The following is a 9,104-nucleotide window of genomic DNA, read 5'->3' on the forward strand; positions in this document are numbered from 1 at the left end:
TAAATCGGATTAGTTCAATTGATTAACTGGATTCTAACAATTTTTTATTTTTGACTAATTTCTTAACCATTGAATTTTGTCATGGGTTCGATTATGTTTTTATGTTGGTTGTCGAAAATCTAACAAAACCCTCCTCCTTTATTCGGGCTTGGGACCGGCTATGTACCGTAAGTATAGCATAAACGACAAAAAATTGTCTTTAAAACTTAAAGGTAAATTCTATCGCACTGCTATAAGACCGGCTATGCTTTATGGTACGGAGTGTTGGGCGCCTAAAGGGAAGCACGAACATAAGCTGAGTGTGGTAGAGATGAAGATGTTGAGATGGATGAGTGGTCATACGCGATTGGATAAAATAAGGAACGAAGATATAAAGGAGAGAGTTGGAGTAGCATCCATTGTAAAAAAGATGGTTGAATCGTGTCTCAGGTAGTTTAGACATGTGAGAAGAAGACCGACAGAACACTCAGTCAGGAGAGTGGATGAGATGGAAGATGGACAAGAGGTGAAAGGTTGAGGAAGACCTAGGAAGACCATCCATGAAGTGGTCAAATGAGATCTACATATAAACGGTCTTTTTGTAGATATGATACATAACAGAACACAATAGCGTTGTTTGATTCATGTAGCCAATCCCACCTAGTAGGACAAAGTTTTGTTGTCGTTGTTGTTCTTAACCACCGAATTTTGTAACATAATATTATATCTAATAATCTATTAGTATAAACATTCCATATAAAAAAGAGATATGGAAGAGAGATTTAGGTGAAAAGTGTCCATGAAAATAGTTTATACTAGTAAACATATTACTAATATGCTTGGTATATTATCAAAAAGCATGTTAGATTTTAATTTCTTTTTCAAAAGTTTTAGTTTAATAATGTAGTGTTCGTGCTGGATTAATTATGATAATTTATTTTTCTTTATGTATTCATTTATTTTTTTTTTATCTTTATGCTGATTCTAACAATAGTAAAATTTATTTACTTGGAATAGTTGTCAACATAAAGTAAAAAAATTAAACATACACAATTTTCAAATCTGTTTTTTTCTTTTTATCTCTTTTACTATGTTATTTCTTCTAGTTTATTTCTCTTTTATTCATATATAGTAATTAAAATGTGTTTTTTTACACAAATAAAATAATCGGACCTTTGAAGCATACTCAATGGACAAATAGTAATTTTCATTAGAAAAGAGAATAAATATAGTTTATATAGACAAATAAGCATAGTTTATCAGACAAATAAATACGCATTTGTAAATAATAAATAAAAACAACTCATAAATTATACCAAACCTTGTATGTAACAACATATCTACACAATTCTAAACAAAATAAATATTTCTATACAAACTACTACCCCTTTTCCCATTTTTGTATTTTGTATTTGTCAAATAATAGATGTGTAGTTGAGTTGGTGAAACATTATCGAAAAATAAATAAGATACATGTGGGTTTAAGACACCAAATTGTGGAAACATGGTTTTGGTTGTCTCTAGGCTAGCCAATACTATATCATAGACTTTAGCCATTCCTTATTTTGTGTATTATTGAATTGTCACTCATCAAACACATATATATCTATGCTTTCAACAAAATGGTAATAACTAAGGCTGAAAAATTGTCACTCTTTTTATTGATAGTGATTGGGCATTGGGGCCTTAATCTCATCTCATCTCAGTGGCAAATTACTATTGAGCTCTAATTAATGCTACGGCGCTGCTATTTTTGCTGGTACTTCTTTCTATTCATAATTTTTTTTATTTGATATATTTAATTTTTATATTTTAATTACAATATATATAACCTTTTTCCTTCTTTTATGTTATGCTACATGGTATTACCTATAATTTGTTTTATTAATCTCGGATAATAATACAGAAAATTAGCTTAGCTCGGTACGAATCTAAAATTACCAATAATTCACAAAATTTGCAATTTCGTTTAATTATTTTCAGAAATACATAGATGCAGTCAAAGTCCTTCATCAGTAACATCATCTCATTCCTACAGATACATAGCATGTCCTATCGTCTTGTGAGTTGTGGCTAAGCGAAGTCCTTATCTTTTGCAACATGCCCACAGTCCCACAACAGCTATCCATTTTTAATTTTTTATTTTCTCTATACTTTTTTCCAATCAAATTTTGTTGATAAGATATTATTTAATTACTTGTTCTTGATAAGCCATGTTGAAGAACATGTTTTTTGTGCATATGTCTCTCTTCTGAAATTTATGTCATAAAATATTTTTTTCCTATAATTGAAATACTCACTATTAAGTATATTAACTAATTTATCTATTAATATATAATAAGAGTGTAATAGTAGGTTCAATGCTTGATAAGTATATAGGCTAATTGATCAACAAGTGGTGCATTCTATAGTAGACAAATGTTGATTTTAATTGCATGACAAGTGGCAGAGCAACAAAAGCATATTTGTGAACAAAGCAATTGAGTGGGAGTTCGATTTAAATTCAAATTCAAAATCAATTTTCAGTTGTATTCTTATCCTCAAATCTTGATAGAAAGAGTAGTTAGCGTTGGCAAGAGAAACACTTCCTCTGGCGACATTGTAGAGAAAAAGAGAACGACGTAAAGAAAGAAATCATGATGGAAGAAGGAGAAGAGGGTGGCGACGACAGCGACGGTCACAGAGAAGGAGGCTAGATAATTAACAGAAAATTTTATAATTTAATGAGATAGAGAAAATTAAAACAAGAATTTTGACATTAATTTTAAAAAATTTGGCTCACAATTGGGTCAAACGGGTCGAACTTGGCCCAAATTGGACCCGTGGGCCCAACCCACTCACTTAAATATATTAGCTCAGCTCATTTCTCTCTGCTCATGCATGCTGAAACGTTGGAACTTAGCAAGAAAAGGGGAAGAACTCTCTTTAAAAACACAACCCTCACTTCCATAATCAAATCCACACAACTTTTGATCCAGAGCACCGATTGCCGCACCGTTTACGGCCACGCGACCGCAGCGTTGAGCTCTACAAATCCTAGTACCTAATTAGGTAAGAAAGTCACATTTTTTTTCAATTTTCTCTACCCCAATTTCGAAACTTAATGTGAAATTATGTTGAATTTTGCATGATTTTGATGTTTAGGTTCAAGTTAACTTGCAGGTATTGTCGGGTTTAGCTCGTTTGAGCTGTGGATCAGGTAAGCACCCTCAAACCCTTGGTATATATGTTAAATTAGTGAGCTCTATTTTGATTATAGTAGTAATTATGATAATAGATTGAAATTGAGTGTTGGATGGAGCAAATTTGAGAATTTGGAAGCTTGAAGTCAAGTTTCGGAGGCTGGGTTTCGTTGGTGAGGTTTTGGAATTTTGGAAACTTGTGGCGCGGGAACGCTTGAGGTGTTCGGGTTTATCGGGAAATCGGCCAAGGTATGGTTTTGGTTTCTCGTATTTAATATATAATGTCTTGTGAAATCTTATGCTAAACGACCATAAGATAGGAATGAATGCATGAGTATGTTAATTGCTTAGTGCCTTGATGATAATTGTTAAATAAGGTTGAGTTTTGGTTTGTTGTTGATGTTGATGATAGAAGGCTAAATGATGATTTAATGATGTTTGACAAGGTGTTGAGGGTGAATATGTATTTGTAATGGATTATTGATGATGTTTGATGAGATTAATGATTCATGATGTGAATGCGGTGGTGGTTGATGAAAAATGATTGATGAATGATGATTTTAATGATGATAAATGAGGACGAGGGTTAAAGATATATGAATGTTAATATATTGGTAAATGTGTTGGTATAATTGAGAATCTTGGTATGAAGTAGTTTATAATGAGGTGAGATTGGTTATGAAAGGATGTGGGGCTGTGTTGGTTGTGATAGGGTATGTTTTGTTTCAAGGTTTGGCTTGTAAATGTGGTTAGTGAGTTATAAATTTGGTGGAAATAGAGGTTTGAGGAACTTTGTGAAAAACTGATTTTGGCCGAACTTTGGCGAGCCATAACTCAGCTTCCAGAAGTTTGGTATGTAAAGCTGAAATTCTGCAGACTTAACCATTTTTTAACGGATCTGCAATACATGCGTACGCAAACCCCTCCATATACGGATGGACATTTCTGTCTGGTATGCATGCATATGCAGACGAGGCAATGCGTACGCATGATGGGCCAAATGCACTCCCATGCATACGCGTGTCCCCTATTTCAGCAAACATGGATTTTGTATTTTAAAGCTCAATTTCAAACCTATAAACTTCTATTTTCACCCTTTTAATCATAAATCTTAGTAATAGGCCTAGTAATGAGATGAAGTTAGGAAATAGAGGTTACTTGGAAGTGAAGAAAGGTTTGGAAGGATAAATTAGGGTTGGGGAAGTGTAAAATTGGTGATGATGTATGATTAATGAATTGAGAATGAATGAACATGATGATGGTATGGATGTGTTGGATGTGGGGAAGGTGGTAGGGCGCTAATCCCTCTATCTTTGTCCTCTGCATTCTCTGTGTTTGTGATATGTTGGATGTGGGGAAGGCAGTAGGGCACTAATCCCACGATTCTTTCCGTCGCATTTCTTGTGATTGTGTTTTGGTGGGATGTGAGGAAGGTGGTAGGGCACTGATCTCCCGATCTATTCTCCCTGGTGTATGCCTTCAGGAGAAAGTGGTAGGGCACTAATCCCTCGATTTTATGCCTCCTGAAGATGCGCAGTCGAGAGACGATGTCTGGGTTAGCTACCGGGTGTGTCGGGTTCTAGCAGTTAACCGACACGTGAGCTCACGGCCAGTAGGACAGGCATGCATCATGTTGCATTTGTTTGCTTTATTTGGGTGTGTATACTTGTTTTGGTTTGCCTACCTGATAAATTCTGTATAACTGGTAACTGTGATACTTGCTGTAACTATTCTTGAAATATGTTTGCCTTGTATTCTATTTTGAGTACAGTGGTGGTGCATTGATAATAATGATAATTTCTTTTGAAGTGGGCCGAAGGCCGGGTTGAGTTTATTTGGGCCGGAGGCCAAACTAGTTTGATTTGGGCCATAGGCCGTGACTGGTTGGGTCAGTGGTAAGGGCTAGAGTTAAATGAGACAGGAAGTAAACTGCAGGGTTAGAGATATATTGTGACTTTGGTACCTTAGAGAGTTTTACTAAATTTATGGTTCAATTTATTTCTTTAAGTGTATAATATGAGTGTCGGCATTCTAGGATTGCCTCTGGCTTTCCCGGGGCTTTATTTATTATATATGTGGGCACCTTAACCATACTGAGAACCCCCGATTCTCATCCCATACAATATTATTATTTTTCAGATGCAAGTTGAGAAGCACCACTCTGTATTCTGGAGACTCTGATGAAGCAAAGAACTCTTGGGACTCAGGGGCGTATTTTGTCTATATTTATATATGTATATAGATTTTCCATCTTGTGTTTTATGTTTGTCCCTCTTAGAGGTTGACTCAAAGAAACAGTTGTCATTTTTTTGCTTTGGGTCATTTTGGGATTCTCATGTATATATATTTATATGCTCTGTCCGGTTTTAACTTTGCGAGTTGGGTCAGGAGCCTTGTTATCTGTACCTTGAAACTCTCTTACCCTACTTCGTTACGTTAACGCTTACGTGAGTGATGCGCTGTTCTGCTTACACTTTGTTTTAAACCTTCTTTAAAAAGGCTCATAGATATAAATCTTTTTCAACTATATTATATATATAATTTTACTTTTAGAGGTCGTAATACCTCACCACCTCTGTTTTATGACTTAAGCATAAGACTCTGTGTGCTAGGGTGGTACATTGCAGTCGTCAATGAAGAAGGAGCAGCTGGCAACAAGTTGATGATACTGATGCAGAGAACAGAGAGCTTTGAGATCTTACCGTTGGTGGTGTTATAGAAGTAACTTCTTTAAAAAAGCATAAATTTATTTTATATATATTTAAAAAAAATGATTGATGACACTGATGCAGAGAATGGAGAGCTTTGAGATTTTACCGTCAGTGATGTTATAGAGGTAAATTCTTTAAAAAAGAAGAAATTTATTTTTTTTATATATTAAAAAAAGTAGAAAATTATTTATTTATGTTAAATCTGCTTCTGTTTTGGCTCGAGGTTGAGGTTGGACTAGGTTAGGTTGGCAGAGGAGCTAATGGTGGTATGGCTGATTGGCAGTGAGAACGATGGCACCCCTTCTAGCAGCTTTGAATCATCTTCAACTAATGTATATAAGGTATCTATTTTTATTTGCTAGGATTTTTTGTAACACCCTACCATATCGAGCTTTACTCTTAAGTCGTAAAATAGAGGTGGTGAGATATTACAACCTCTAAGGTAAAATATATACATATATAGATATAGTTGAAAGAATTTGTAATTTGGAGCCTTGAAGAAAAGCTTAAGCAAAAACCGCAAAAAGAAAAGCGCATCGCATATGTACGAAAGATAACTAGAAAAACAGGAAGGATAAACCGGCAATAAAGGAAAGATAACTTATATAAACAAGAGTAGATTACCAAAAGATACAAAATATCAGGCTTTAGACTCGACCTGCGAAACTTAAGCCGGTCGGAGTATGAATACATATATATACAATCCAAAATATCCCAAAGACATAAAATAAAACATCTATTTCTCCAAAATAGCCTCTAGGAGGGACAAATATAAAATATATACAGAGGAGAATCTATTTATATATATACATAGCATAAGTACAAAATACAACATCCCCAAAATAAAGCTCCGCTTGCTTAGGAGATCCCTAGACGCTCAGCGAGGTGCCTCTCGACCTACATTTGAAAAATAACTATATATTATATGGAATGAGAACTGGGAGTTCTCAGCATGGTTAAGGTGCCCACATAAATAATATATAAGGTCCTAGAAAAGCCAGAGGCATTCATAGAACTTCGACACTCAGATTTAAACTTAAAGAAGTATACTAAACCAAAAATTCGGGAATCTATTTGTGGATTCTAGTTCTAATCTAACTCTTCACCTCATGTCAACCCAAACCTCCTAATCACTGGTGGAACTACCCTTAGCGTCACCTCCGCCAGCATGAGGGATCTTTCAGTTACAAAGACATACAAGACAGACAAAGAAAACATAGATAGGATGCAATTATAGTAAGTAAGACAATTAGCAGATAAGCATGGCTAATTAATTAGGCAAACCAAAGTAATGCACACTCAAGCAAAACATACAAATGCATATGATGTATGTCTGCCCTATGACTGATGAGTCTTATCTGTCGGTTATATAGCCAAACCCGATATGTCCGGTAGCTAACCCTGGACAGTCCCTCCATGCGCGCATCCCAAGAGTCTATGCATATAATCACAATCATTCATTTGTCATCTCATTTGGGGAAAATCCGGGGAGTTAAAGTGCCCAGTCACATCTTGCGACGTAGAGTCAATAGAGTATCGAGTCTCAACCTGGAGCAAGTGGTGGCAAGCCACTAGTCTACCCAGGAAAACTCGTATCTCAGATAATAGAAGTGCATATGCCATTAATCATTCAATATCAATCAATCATTATCAATACAGCCTTCATTCATAATAATCTCGGTATTCCGCACTTCTTCAATCAATCAACATTAGTTTCATCATTATCCATACGATATTCAACTTCAAAATCTTTCTTCACTACCAGATTAACTCCCTCTTTAGGTTCACCCCTCTCCTTATAATTAGAAACTAGGTATTGGACCTTAGAAGGTAATTATAGAGATTTGGAATGCTAGAGGATTGGTTAAACATTCAAAAATATCATTTTTGGCCAAAACAGGGATTCCACGTACGCGAGGGTTTGTCTGCGTACGCCGGGGGGGGGTATGAAATCAGGAATCTCGCGTACGCAACCCCTGGTCCGCGTACGCGAGCTTACAAAACAGATGAGAGTTCTCACGTCGCGTTTGCTTCTCGCGTACGCGAGCGTCAAAAGTTTGCAGGTCCGCGTATGCGAGACCATTTCTACGTACGCAGAATCACACAACAGTAGGTGACTTCTACGTCGCATGTGCTGCTTGCATACGCATGACGCCCTCTTTTCTCAAAAGCTGCTAAATTTGTAGAATTTCAAAATTTGACACCCAACTTCAATCGCGCATAACTTTTTCGTCAAAAATCATTTTTTCGTCCGTTCTTCGAATGTCATAAACTTTACAAATCCAATTTTCATTTGAAACAAGTTTGACAAAAATTTGAGGGTCTGGAAGCCAAGTTATGGCCCATCAAAGTTGGTCAAAAATAAAGTTTTTACCAAAAGTACCAAACCTCTCAATTCAAAACCAATGTTATTACACTCAAAACAGCACTATAGGTTTTCAATGCAGTTCCATATCCTTTCCACAACATGTCCATACTCAATTTTACTACTTTCATTCTAATTAATCCAAAATCAAAACCACATAATTCATTATTATTCAATCTGTCATCATCAATCATCACAATCATCAATAATCATCATTAATCCTCATCAACATCAACATCAATAATCAACACATTCTCATAATAAACTCAATATTTTTACCAAAATTACTAAACTTTAACAAGTTTACATAATTCAACTTATCTTATGGTCAACTAGCCTACGTTTTCACATTTACATTACACATTATCTACGAGAAACCAAAATCATACCTTGACTGATTCCTCCCTAAGCCTGGAACACCTCACAATCCTCAATTCACAAGCTCCAAACCTCTACCACATGGATTTCCATCTCCCAATACTCAAACTCAAGCTTCCAACTTCATTAATTTGGTTCCAATTCACATATATACCACCTAATTTCACATGATTACATACACATTCACAAATTTAATACCTAACCTCATATAATTAAAAAATTCACAAGGGTTTTGAGTTCTGTACCGTTACCCATGGATAATTAGGAAAAACCCAATAATTTTTTGTTGCTAGAGTTCACCTAAACCATCAAAATTACATAATCTCTCAATACTAAAACTCACAATTTTCGAAATTTAAGAAGAGAAGGCTAGGTGAGAAAACTCAGTTTACTTACCACTTTGCTTAGATGATTTTGAAGAGCTTAATGTGGTGGTCGCCTGGATATAAAGTCATAAAATAAAGGTGGCGTGGTATTACAACCACTAAA

Source organism: Arachis ipaensis, chromosome B05, assembly GCF_000816755.2.
Source record: "Arachis ipaensis cultivar K30076 chromosome B05, Araip1.1, whole genome shotgun sequence".
NCBI lineage: Eukaryota > Viridiplantae > Streptophyta > Magnoliopsida > Fabales > Fabaceae > Arachis > Arachis ipaensis.